Below are 14,970 nucleotides of genomic sequence, written 5' to 3'. Positions count from 1 at the left end.
AAAAACAAAGACAATTCTGTTATATTAGTATTTATTTGTTACATTTCAAAATAAATTTATACTGAATTCTGCACTTAGCTGTCCATTTTTAGTCAACTCTCTGTAAAGGATGCAACATAGAATAAATATATTCTAAATGCATGGTGCTTTATGTATATGATCATTTATAAAATAAATTTATTATATAGAGCCTTAATATCTGTTATTAGTTCGAGAAAATCATAGAATAAATTTATTCTACATTTAATGTGATTTATGATTATAATAATATATAAAATAAATTTATTTTGAAAGTAAAGTTATCTGTATGGTGAGGTTGAGACACAGAATAAAATTATTCTATGTTCAATGTGATTTTTGTCTTGTATAATAATATATAAATTAAATTTATTCTGACTGAAAGTAAAGTTAATATATTAAGATGGAGACACAGAATAAACTTATTCTACATTCAATGTGGATTAAAAGTATTATGATATATAAAATAAATTTATTTTGATAGTACAGTAATTATGTTAAGGTTGAGACACAGAATAAATTTATTTTGGTTATAAAAATATATAAAATTTGTTTAGGAAAAAATACACTGATCTGTATGATTTGTTTAGGCTACATAGAATAATTTTATTTTAAACCAGCGGTGTTTTTGATAATATTTGATATGTTCACATAATTTTACCTTAAAAATATATTTAGGTCAGAAAAAAATGTGTTCCTATATAATTTTCTATCTTTCATGTCTATTTACATGTAAGATTCATAAACATGTATTTTATTAGAAGTTGCGATGTGACTGTTTATAAACCCAACTTAAGACAATGCATATATCTTCTATCAACAATGCAAAAGGAACACTCCCTTGAAATATAAAAACATCAATTTCTTCAGCTGATTTTGTTATGTGGGACTGAGTAGAAATACTGTGCAGCAATTTAAAAAAAAAAATATCAATATATAAATGTAAAATAAACAGATAAGAAATAGTAAAAGTTCAACAGGTTTTTCTTAAATTGAAAATATATCTGTTTTTTAAAACATGTCTCTCTCTGTAGATGCACGTGCTAAACATTGTCTTTTTTTCTTGCTTCTGGATAGGCCTGATCTGAAAGAAATAACGACAAATTCAAAACAATTTCAAATATTTTTAGTAACCATACCAAAATTTATAATTTTTGATAAAGAAATTGTCTGTCTTTCTTTTAATCTTACTTATGACGTCCATTTCGCTTATATAATATTATTCACTCTCTTAATTGTAATTGTAATTTTTAGTCTTCCTCTGTGTTGAAGTCCGTACTTTGACCTATAATGATTTACTTTTTTAAATTGTGATTTGGATGGAGAGTTGTCTCATTGGCACCTATACCACATCTTATATCTATTGCCTCTGGATACAGCAAGATAAAGATGGCTATGCTATGCACTTGAACAGTAATTATTGAATTTTAATTTATACAATAAATGGATTAACTTACAGTAACGCATTAAACTTTTACAATTTAAAAGTCAACAATCTATCAAATTAAAACCTCATTATTACATACCTAATCTTCATCTTCAGAGACACTGAATAAGTCAGGACTGAATAACAATCTAGTCTTTTTTGCTGGTGTTTCATAACAGTTTTCTCACTCTACAAGAAATATTTGAAGTTTAAAATGCAGGAACACTTACTCTGTTATTGTTTTTCTTCAGGCATATTTCTTTATTTTTATCAGGATTGGCATGTATCATTCCCAACTTCCTGAATATGCATGTAATATTTGCCATTGGACATTCAGCCAGTCATGATCAATCAATCAATCACTCATAGAGTCTTGAAACAGATGAGTGGTTCATGCCTAGGAGACAGCGAACTGAATACACAAATAACAATTAAAATCAGGTTTCATTAAGTCTTAAACAAAACACAGGACTGGTGTTAACAATACTTTTACCTATCCCAATTAACATACCAGAAAACAAGTAAGACATGTTCCAAAAGGAACAGCAGCTTCCTCAGGTAAAAATGTGAGTAATGTACCCAACACATTCTCCCTTCAACAAAATATTCATTTTCCTCTCAAAACGTTAAAGATGCGCGTTCAGCACTCTGATACAAAAATATATTGAAATTTAGGTACATGTACTTTAGTCAACACTTTACACATTTTATTACCAACATATGAGTGCAAATGTCTCGTCTTTGTCTTACTTATCATTGAAATCATATTGAAAGTCTTTAGTACAATTATCAGGTATACTTAACTTTATCAATGCACAACTTACTACAATGTATGACACAACTAAAAATTGTCCAATGAACCATAAAAATGAAGTCGAAGTCAATTGAGACCTGTCAGACGGACATTTCCAGCTGACAATGATTCCATACATGAGCTGCGTCGGATAGAAATCGACCTTATGCAAATTAGTATCAATACATCTATTTACCCCATTTGGGTTGACAAAAATCTCATTGGGAAGTATATAATTGTTTGAAAACTGATTTGTTATAACTAGTTTAAGAACACTTAAAAATTGACCAATATTCACCTTTTAATTTCGTATTTTAATGTACCAAAATCATTCAAAGTCATATAGCTGAACATGTAAACGTACATTTGCATAAGGTCGATTTCTATTCGACGCAGCTCAATGATACACCCTATATAGTGGTCCTATTGCTTAAAGTATCAGAGAAATTGACCAAACCACAAACACTATACATTGGCCAATGAACCATGACATTGAGGCCAAGGTCAGACGGAACTTGTCGGGTGGATATGTACACTTTACATTCATTTCAACAATCCATACACCAAATATAGATGACTTACTAGTTATAGTATCTAGATACGGTCTTGCTTAAGTTACTTTATTTTTGATAACTGATCCATGGAATAAGGTCGAGGTCAGGTTAACCCTACATGTACCTAGCTGACGAACATGTAAATGTTGCTAGGAACCCATATACCAAACAAAGTTATCATATTACTCATAATAAGTGAGTTTTTCATTTAACAAAACAAAATGTATCAAGCAGTTACTGAACTATAAAAAATGAGGTTGCCGGGACAATGACATATGACAGACGGAAATTTCGTAACATAAGGTATGAAGCATTTAGATTGTCTAACTTATAAAATATAATGCTTCAAACAAATAGTGTACACCATCGTCGCCACCGTTGCTTGGTTGCAATACCTACCATGCCATGTCTCGCATACAGGCAAAAAAAAAAACCAAATCACTGCACAACAGACATCAACGTTTCATATAAACCTCTGAAGAAAGAGATACCTTTCTGAGAAATTTTTTTTTCCTGAAAGGACCCTTTAATTTGTATTCATGCTGGACTATATTTCTTCCAGAGTTTAATCGTTAATACACATGATATATATGCTACACTTTTACTATTTTATATAATATTTATGAAAAATTTACTGTTGTTAAAGTGTGTACATGTACATTTCCCTCGAGATACAATGTATATTATTTACCATTTAAAATTCCTTGCAGTCAGAATTAATACATTTTTTAAAAAATTATTCGAAAATGCCTGCCCATAACAAGTATTAATTTGATGACCATTCGGGCATTCATTTGAGAAGAAAGATTCGACTGAAGTGGTTTTTTTTCAGGGAGCTAGGTTCTTTTAGTTCGAAAAGGACATCTGTGGTCTACTAAAACAGTGCATAGTTATGAAAATTTGTCAACAGAAGGCATGAAAGGCTTATAATATCTATGTTAATATATAAATACATAAAATAGATACTTACAGACTTCTGTTGTCTATCCTGATATGTTCCTGGTGCCGTATCAACTACGACAAATACAATACACAAACGGACATAATTTGAATCGTCGCTCCTAACCTTTGAATAACATTTGAAACAGACGGCTTTTCCTCCATGTACTAACTCGAATAATTCAGCGCCCCCTATCCACTACTTTTCTCGAGGAAATGGTTCATGGAGTGATCGAAGTGATCGTAATATAAATACTGGATTATTCGGGTTATCTATGTACTGACAAATATATTAAGATAGAGTCAAATGCACACGCTGTGAATTTATTATGTAATTTCCGTCGTTTGTTTGTCATTATCTATCTTGCGAAATTTTACATTCGGATGTTTATAATTTATTAGGTTTATTGATCACGATGGCCACAGTATGTGGTCATTAAAATATGATATGGGTAATTAGCATATGATAACAAATCGTGTTCGAAGAAAGAATCGGAAGATTTTATATTACAATTATCTTTTTCGTTTAGTTCTTAAAATTAAAAATCATTTACGTTATTAAAAAAAATCAAAGTTTTGAATATACCAATATTTTTTTTTTTTGTATAGGAACATTTATTCCATAGAAAAACAAAAGAATATTTGGTATCGATCCGTGACACAAAATGAATATAAGCACATTATAAAACACATACACAAAATAAGCAAAGGAACAGCGCTTTAATTGCTCAAAGTCACATTAAACCTTCAACATGCAACAAAAAGGATCTCACCACACTGCAAATGTAATACGACCACTAGCAACAGCCAGAGCGAAATAGTTTGCAAAAACAATTTGAATAGACTTCGTAAGATGTTACACCACCATTTTGGGCACGTTCAAAAAGGAAAGAAGTAGGTATTTAAAACAAATTAAGTAGTTCTTACGTATTTAAATCAAACTTTATTATATGCAGAATAATTTTTTGTAAGTTATATAGATATCAAATGAAAGGGTAAGGATTGCTGATCCTTGTAGAACACACACATTTGACAGATGAATACAAATGATACAAATAGTTATGAATTAATTCAATAAAATTGAGGGCGTATATTGCCTGTTACTCAGATATGTAGTACCTAGTTTGGTGTATCCAAAGTTATAATATAATGAGTACAGTCTGATGTGTAAATAATGGTATACTTATCCCCCATATATATATTTGCATGCTGTTTTTTTTGTGTTGACGTCCGAAATACTGCACTGTAGACTTACAGTTAGGGTTTTTTTTGCTTGTGAGAGAAACATGTTTAACCCCGCCACATTATTTATGTATGTGCCTGTCCCAAGTCAGGAGCCTGTAATTCAGTGGTTGTCGTTTTTTTATGTGTTACATATTTGTTTTTCGTTCATTTTTTTTACATAAATAAAGCCGTTAGTTTTCTCGTTTGAATTGTTTTACATTGTCTTATCGGGGCCTATTATAGCTGACTGTGCGGTGTGGGCTTTGTTCATTGTTGAAGGCCGTACGGTGACCTATAGTTGTTCATGTCTGTGTCATTTTGGTCTCTTGTGGACATTTGTCTCATTGGCAATCATACCACATCTTCTTTTTTATATTAGCTTATTGTTCCTGCTTTCCGATAAAAAAGAATGGCTTTTCCATGATATTATATGTTACATTGCTCCTACCAAACAAATAATGAAGGTTAAGAAAACATTCGTTTATATGTAATGAAAGCATTTGAAGACTTATGTACGATTTAAGTTAGAATAATGTGTCTTGGCAGAGTGGCATGTCTTCTTACAAAGTTATTTGTATCTTCTGAAAAAACGCGTCAAAAAATCTGACGCAGTTTGTCTAGTACAAAACGTGTAAATAACATAAAGCATGTTGTCATTCTGGGTGTATGTATGTAAAAGCTACCACTGGACATCAGACATCGTTATTATCGTCATCCTCATCATTCTTTATTACTATACTATTATATATATATAAATAATGACCGGAGTATCTTATGGTAAAAAGGGACATAAAAAAGTGGTTAAAGCTTTGCTCCATCATGGTTATCAATATAAATATATATAATTCTCTAATTTCGTTATCCTCTTATAAAATACAAGCACTATCATGGTTCTGGAATGATTTATCCGGGCTATTGTTTCATATGTAAATTTTAAAATAATAAATGGCGAATTAACTAAAAAAATATATAAACTATGAAAGAACGAAGCACTTACTTCAAAGCTGATTAAACCAACGGGGATTTCAAGAAAGCTTTTTACACAAGACAAAGTCAATGAAGAGATTTCATTACGAACCTATCTTCTGGATTTATTGTTATTTTGTTCAAGTCCTGAATATGCACGTAATTTTAGCCACAACACGTTCAGCAAACTTAAAAATCGTCTCCTTAATTTTTTTTTTATCTGAAAACGATGAAAGCTCATTTAGTCGAGGGTTTCGTTGTATAATTAATCAACCCCCCCCCCCCCCCCCCCCCCGTAGTATCTTTGTCCGCACTGATGTCGTTTCCTGCTTCGACTCACTAAAAATCGAGGTATATTAGTCAAGTTACCGCCGCTGGATATAAAGCATGTACAATGTACAGATTTATCATTAGCTTTGAAGAGAATGGGATACCAAACAACATATCCATATTTTTGTTTCGCCTATATATTTTTTAGCCTTAAAGTTCTTTTACATATTTTTAAATTGTTGAAATTTCTATTACAATTAATGCACTTTTGATTATAAGTTGAAACAATATATATATAATTAATTATATATAACATTACCTTAAAACACATGCAAGCGATTTTTAGTTTCTTGATCTTTTCGTTTTTAGGGGCCTGAGGTTGTGATGGTTCAAAGTGTCAACTGGCACTGAATCGATCACATGGTATTTGTTCCCCACCTGGCCCTTACGACGCGCAGCTAGATTGGGCCGGATCCCAGGCTACTATCTGAAGTTGTCAAAATAATTATTGCTAATTATAACAAACGAGGCTTAACAGCCTTATCATTTTATGTAATGCACGCGTACGTTGATTGTAGGCCCCTAGTGTTACCACATGCCGAGAAGACTTCAAATGGAAACACAAGATAATTAATGACAAGACGTAGGACACTGATCTGTAATTTTGTATGATATGATCACTTGTCTCTCTATGTACGTGCAATGAAGATGAAAGACAAGTGGAAATTAAAAGGAGGGAAGACAAGTTGAACATAGACGGGATAGTTTTCCAGTTTCGTTTATGAAACATTCATCACAGTTCAAGAAATTGGAGGTTAGTTTTGCTCAGTATACTAGAGGTGGGATTATGGGTGGGGTCAGGGATACTGGGATCCCCTCATAGATCCCCGACATATATGCTCAATGCATACTAGACGTTTTACAAGTCTCTGCGTATGCCCCTTTTCAAATCCTCGATCGATCTGCATCTGCGAATATCTCAATTTGCATATTTTTCTACGATATTACTATTACTAGATTTATTTCACTTGACTGGGCGGAGTTTAAGAAGTTCGCTTATTTAAGACCAGTCCATCTATAAACAGGAGTTTTGGGATAAGATCATCAATGAAGTGTCCAGTTATTCGTCTCATATCATACACTCAGTTCTTTTGTATATGCGTTTGGTGACACTGATTAGTGATTAGAATTCAATAATAATTATAACGACAATCATCCTTATCACACACATCTTCAAATAGACTGTCCTTATGCGAATTAAAACATAAGCTCCGCCCGATCAGTTGAAAAAAACGTTGGTAAATATACATCAGAATATCGATCATTCCATAATAAACAAGAACAATTTGGAATATAACATTTATGGAACGCCACAACTGCCTATGATAACGATAATCATATCATTAAGGAAAGAGGTATAGGATATAAAGTACTAAATGGTGGCCACATTGCCGGCAATGCTATTTTTAGCAATTATCTCCTTAAAAGGCGCTTTTAATAAACTAATTATGGAAAAACTGCTGTTGTCTAATTGAAGCTCGATATCTATTTGCGATTTTACCGCACTCAAATATATATGGTCCCATGGCTTTTCTTGGTGAATTTTGGGGTTTTTCACGATACCTGACGATTTCGCAGAAAAATTTCCCTAATTTTGAGCAACATAAAAAAAATATTTCCGGCCCTTCATACTATACATTCAAGGACAATTTTGTGCTTGCATGAAACTTCATTCATAATGCTTTCCAGAAGAAAAATATATAAAAGATATAACAACCGATCACAGAGAGCCATCTATTTTTATCTCTATGTCATGTTCCCTTCATAAAATGGCTGCACCCATGTAATTATATTTGGTACATTGTTACCTATATCATGAAGCAAATTAAATTAAATGTTCATTCTATAACTAAATTTGACTATACTACTCTGACAATTTATTATATCACCAATATAAATTTATATACTACAAGTGTGGACACAGATCAGTGTGGATAGTACGTTTGGATGTTTGACAGTGTTTTGTAAGACAAAAGAAGTTCTATGTTTTTCCCATAGGGTTCTATATTATTAACTATGTTGCATAATATTTCAACCAACCTGAGCATTAGGAGAGTTGTATATTTTATATTTAGTTTTTTATGTTCAAGACGGGCATACAAGAGCTAGAGACACGAATTGCATCAATTACCAAATGATTATGTCAGATAGAATCTAAGAGTATGTTCCAAATTCTTGATTTTGAATATATTTTGAAGCTAGTAGAAGAGGAACACATAACAAGTTAATTTTTTCATGGTGTGATTTTTTTTTTATATTGAAGATGGTATCTGAAAACATGTATTTTAATTTTGCTTACTATTTGTATGGTTCTATTTATATTACTTTGTGGAGAATCAACATTATCATAAGTAAAAGATTTCGTTTAAATGTCGAAATTGTTTCTCAGATAAGAAGACATTTAATAGTTTTTAGTAATTAATTTACTCAGATAAGAAGACATTAGTAATGACAATGCCTGACATGATGCTTGGGGCTTATTTAGTTTTATTGTTAACTACCCCCCCCCCCCCCCCTTTTTTTAAACATCCCTGGATCCGACTCTGAAGACTATTAATAATGTTTCTAATTGGTAATCTCATTATTATTTACTACGGGTGAAAGTTGAAGTAATCTTTAAACATTTAAAAAATTAAATGTTCACTTTCTTTACGCTTAGTCTTAGAACAGCTGTTAGGACACACTAGCTATGAAATTGTTGCATAGAAAGATGGAACATGTACCTATTATTTGAGCAAAAAGTGAAAGATACCCAGGGGCGGGACCAGCCATTTTTAAAAGAGGGTTCTAAACATTTGTTCCGATTTAAAACCATTGATCGTCAAAAAACGGGCGTTCAAAGCACGGAACTCTAACTGGCTCCGCCACTGAATCCAAAGGATATTTATACTCATAAGTCTATGAAACAATAAAACACCATTGCGAAAAACAAATAAACGACCAATAGACTATTTTATGTAAAAAACTAGTTTTGAACATTTTCATAAGTACCTAAAGAACTGTACTCACACTCTTATGCAATCTGTTTGGCACACAGAATAATTGACAAAAAGTCTCCATCTTCATGGATAATATGACCATTGTAACATAAATTGGATTTTTTTCCTTTGATGTTTTTATGAAATAATTTGCTTAAAAAGTGTGGTGAGGGAAAACCATGGTATATTATATGCAAATTTATGTTGTACCATACTTTGCTAATTAAATATGCAACTCGACTAGAATCCAAAGGAAAAAAGGTGGAGCTTCAACCATGGTATAACATATTCATTTTCATGTTATTTCATGGCTGAAGCTCCACCTTCTTTTTTAAATGTATCCGCCTCTAAAATATTTAGGAAGCTGTAAAACATACTAAAAGGTCAAGATCTTCATTTGTTTTCATTTTATAAGAAAATGCAATAAATTATGAGTACCACATTTCAAGAAACCCTTTTCAAACTATATAGGATTGTTACGAATTTCCTTAATTTTGGAAACAATTACTAAATGTTTCTTCTTTCAGTTTTGAAAAAAATAAAATGTAAAACTATCATTTCCTTTGCGAAAATGCAATTAAATTTCGATTTAAAAAGGGGGGTATCTATACAAAAAGGAATAAATATCGGCTACAAATATCTGTGAAAAAACATGATAAGGGGACGTACACTATCTACGCCCCTGGATCCGCCACTGTTAAAATATTGTTTTATCATTAAAATTGTGTTTTAATAAATAATCTAATAAAATAACGGAAGAAAAGCATTTTTCAATTAGATGAAAATTCTGTAAAATATGATTACTTGTATGATACATTGAAAAAGAAAAAAAACCAATTCTTACCGTCATTAGAATAATTATTTAATCCTTGTCGTGGAATCCGACATTTTTGTTTACCTCTGTCTGATGACATTATTTAATTACCTGCGCCTACAATCATACACGGGGCGCAAATTTTCTTTACTTTCTGCAAATTCAGGGGTTCTATTACATGAAATATACAGACGATCATACACGAAGCGCAAAAGTGACTAGCTTGCGCGAGCTTTCATTTCATTGGATAAAACTGTAACGTGATCAATTTCCAATATTAGTTGAAGGTCTTGAAGCTGTCAATCATTTTATTTATATTACAAATTTTATATACCATGTGTCTGACTCATTATCATATTTAAACAAACTCATCCTTCGGATTCGTTTGTTTAAATATGTTAACTCGTAATAACCATGGTATATATAGTACTTTCAGTCAAAATATAATACGCTGTTCTTTATAGGTCACCAGACACTTTTATCAAAAGGAATTTATAAAGAAACACAAAAGTTTAGAAGGCAGACAAAATGACAGAAGTTACTACAACCACAGAGAACATTAGTGAAGGATACATTTTGAGAAAAATCTACAGAGGTAATTTAAAAGATTAAACTTTTAACTGCATGGCTTGCAAGAAATATCTTAGAATGCTGAAATTAAGAATCACAATTGTTGTTTTATAAAAAGTGTTAGTTATTATTTCATCGCAAAAGGTTTTGAAAGTGCTAATATAATTCATATTTTGACAATTGTAGTTCGGCCGGAATTGTTATTAGTGAATTAAAAGTCATTATTTTAAGAAATGCGTGCAATGTATCGGTTACTCTATGAAAAGGAATATATTATGAATTTTAGAGCGAAGGCCTGATATGTGATGTGCAGTTGTACAATCATTTGCATATCGTCGCTGGGCTTCTAAAATGTTGTAAATTACAAATTTTTCAAGAAAAAAATATCTCACAAACAGGCTTTGAAAATTTTGGCAAAATGCATGCTTCCAAAATGTCGTATGTGAACTTGAACATTTTTGTAAATAGCAGTAAAATAAAAACTTTGACATTTCTGGATTATGCAAGAACTTAAATTATTTTCACAGATATAAAGAAATGTACAATTATTTTTTTCCCAAAGCCATTCTACAACAATTTTCAAGTTTTCATACAACATTTTGGAGGCAAACTTTACAAACAACTGACATTGGCAATTTTGTAATATGTCTTATTTCACACATTTTGATTGGTCTAACTGTATGCTATTTTGTAATAACAAAGATTTCCTCCCGCCAAGACCATTGGTGTCAAAAAGCATTTTTAGCCAAAAAAGTCATATACGACATTTTAGAAGCCCAGCGACGATATCTTATTTATACGGCGATCAGATCCGGCTGCTCCTTTAGTCCTTGTACATCTCTCTGAAACATTTGCTTACTTTACAAAAAAAAGTAAAAACACAAAAATACTGAACTCCGAGGAAAATTCAAAAAGGAAAATCAAAAATCAAAAGGCAAAATCAAAAGTCCAAACACATCAAACGAATGGATAACAACTGTCATATTCCTGACTTGGTACAGGCATTTTCTAATGTAGAAAATGGTGGATTGAACCTGGTTTTATAGCTAGCTAAACCTCTCACTTGTATGACAGTCGCATCAAATTCCATTACATTGTCAACGATGCATGAACAAATTACAAGTTCATACAAGTTACAGTTCGTTTTTGACAAGGTTAGTGTAAGATGTTGCATGTGTGGCACAACTTTTACCATCTTGAGTTATGCCCATTTATAAACAAAAAAATTGCTGGATTTTTCGCTTCTGTTCTCTAACTTTAGTTTGCCTCAAGCAAATGTAATAAATCGTATACACAATGCATATTACCATAAAACACAGATCAAGGTTAAAAATTGAGTGGCATCAATTCTACCGTTCTTGAGTTAAGGCCATTTATAAACATAAAAAATGCTGAATTTTTCGTTTCCGTTCACTAACTTTAGTTTGTCTCAACCGAATGTTAAAATCACAAATCAGTCTTAACTACTTTAATCCTGTACATGTATCTGAATGTGGAAGTTGACACGTGTATATTTACGAGCGGGGGCATTTGTAGCCCATAGACACATTTTCCAATTTTTTTTATATGCACTGTATTTTTTATTTGATCTTTCAGATAACTTTGGTTGAACGGAATAATGGAAACATGTATTTGGGAATATTAGAAGATAAAATGTTGACATTTACAAAGATAATATTGTTCGAAAAGTTAAGAAGAGTTTGAAGATGAATAATTCCAACTACAGATCTGTATGTCACTAAAAGATCAGATTACTTACCGATTAGTACCAGTTACATTATAACGAAGCTTGTCTCTTGTGTGAAAAAAAAACCCAAAATTATTCTAACAGATGACCAGTGACAAAACATTGAACAAAATCTTCAGGATTATATAAGCAAACAAAAAAGACTTAGATGTATTTTTGAACTGTTTGTATGCCATCACGTGACAAATCGAAATGATAAGGACATTGATTTTTGGCCATATAGCAATTCTATTGTTTTACATGCATTCTGAACTGTTCCGATAGAATATTTGTGATAAGATAAACCTGACAGAAATTTGATTGGCGGGGGGGGGGGGGGGGGGGGGGGGTAATTTTCACTCATTACAGATTTCAGAAATTGAAAAAGAAAATTTCAAATATCATGGTGCCAAAAAAAAAGAGGGGCAAGGGTATATTTTTTGGGGGTGAGGGTTCAAATAGCAACAGCATAGTGTATTGAACAAAAGCATAAAAAGAGGTAAATTTATTTATTTATTTATATTTTTTTTTGGGGGGGGGGGGGGGGAATTCGCAACAGCATAGCGTATTGCACAAAAGCCAAAAATTAAATATAAATTCAAATGATATAACCAATTCTAAGTTTTTTGGCTACCATTATTCTGTGTCAGAAACCTATATTGCATCAAATATTTAATTACAATCCAAATTCAGACCTGTATCATGCACGAACATTGTGTCCATTTTTGTCCCAAATGTTTAGGATTTGACCTCTGCGGTCGTATCCAGCTGCGCTTGGCGAAGCAATTTATTGTATCAGTTTGTCTGTAATAAATAAGACCGATGGAATTTTCTTTTAAATTATTTTAATTTTTTATCATGAGATATTTTTAAGATTATTTTTATATAGAACAAAATTCATATTGAATGTAGAATAAATTAATTCTGTGTCTCAGCCATACAGATAACTTTACTTCAAAATAAATGTATTTTATATTTTATCATAATCCGAAATCGCATTGAAACTAGAATAAATTTATTCTGTGTCACAGCTTCACCATACAGATAACTTTACTTCAAAATAAATTTATTTTATATATTATTATAATCCGAAATCGTATTGAATGTAGAATAAATTTATTCTGTGTCTCAGCCTCACCATACAGATAACTTTACTTCAAAATAAATTTATTTTATATTTTATTATAATCCGAAATCGCATTGAAACTAGAATACATTTATTCTGTGTCACAGCCTCACCATACAGATAACTTTACTTCAAAATAAATTTATTTTATATATTATTATAATCCGAAATCGCATTGAATGTAGAATAAATTTATTCTGTGTCTCAGCCTCACCATACAGATAAATATTATCATAATCATAAATGACATTGAATGAAGAATAAATTTATTTTATGATTTTCTCGAACTAATAATAGATATTATGGCTCTATATAATAAATTTATTTTATACATGATCATATACAGTAAGTACCATGCATTTAGAATAAATTTATTCTATGTTGCATCCTTTACAGAGAGTTGACTAAAAATGGACAGCTAAGTGTAGAATTCAGTATAAATTTATTTTGAAATGTAACAAATAAATACTAATATAACAGAATTGTCTTTGTTTTTCATGATTTTTTCTCAAATACATGGGTTATAGAATAAATTTATTACGTTCTGGTCCGAATTTGGCCTCCAATTGCACTTGTCAGAATTAAGAGTGAAAAAAGAGGAAAATTGGTTTTTTCCTTTTTTATTCTGCTCTCAGTTTTAGCTAAAACTTTTATTAACTGATTTTGATAGTTTGCTCTAATGTTGCACTGTTCCAGGTAAGGGGAATAAGGGTTGGCGCCTTCAAACGAGTTTAACCCCGCCAACTTATTTATGTGCCTTTCTCAAGTCAGTAGCCTATAAATCAGTCGTTGTTTGTTTTTTGCTGTATACCAGTTTTGTTTTAATTCATTATTTTGTAATAAAAAGGCCTATAGTCCTTTAGATTGTGAACAAGCAAACTTAATTTGCAAGTGTTAGACGTACAAGTTTACGTTTTGTCTATATGTTGTGAGACCAACCATTCTTGCAGAGGTGTAAATATCACAACAACACACTGTACGGTAAAGTCTATAGTTGAAAATCAATTTATAATGGAAAAAGGAATGTATCAAAGAGACAACAATCCGACCAAAGAGCAGAAAACAGCCCAAGGTCACCAACCTGTAGAATAAGGCGAAACCATAGGAATATCGTTTTACACAGTGGATGAAAAATATTGGGAGACCCACCATATCTCTTTATTTGTATACATAATACAAGGATAACAAGAACTATCTTTAAAAAAAGATATCCGACGTATTTAAATTTTAGTATATGTTCATTTCGATAACCTTCAGAAGCACAAACATACCATTTAAATTTCTCTGTTTGTGTTCAGTATTCTCGGTCCTCGTATCTTTCTGTTTACATTCACCAAAACCCCGCGAAAATCTCACATGCGTAGCTGCGTTCTAAAAGTCTGCTTGTATTGATAAAGAGTGCAATACATGTATGTTCTTTATTTGAACAGAAATCATGAGCCGTCATAAGGTACAAAAATTACATATTTATTTTTCATTCGCATCATATGAAAAATAAGGTGACAT

At 31.5% G+C, this 14,970-nt stretch overlaps 1 long non-coding RNA gene across 1 annotated transcript; it reads right to left on the bottom strand.

The window, feature by feature from the left end:
- Positions 1-428: 428 nt before the first annotated feature.
- Positions 429-3,835, bottom strand: LOC139483575 (uncharacterized). The gene is made up of 3 exons (XR_011655032.1): positions 3,762-3,835; positions 1,545-1,633; positions 429-1,102 (listed from the first exon to the last, which is right to left on the bottom strand). It is a non-coding gene; the product is annotated as an uncharacterized lncRNA (long non-coding RNA).
- Between the last annotated feature and the right edge of the window lie 11,135 nt (positions 3,836-14,970).

Source organism: Mytilus edulis, chromosome 7, assembly GCF_963676685.1.
Source record: "Mytilus edulis chromosome 7, xbMytEdul2.2, whole genome shotgun sequence".
Classification (NCBI taxonomy): Eukaryota; Metazoa; Mollusca; class Bivalvia; order Mytilida; family Mytilidae; genus Mytilus; species Mytilus edulis.
This window is presented reverse-complemented; position numbering and strand designations above follow the sequence as displayed.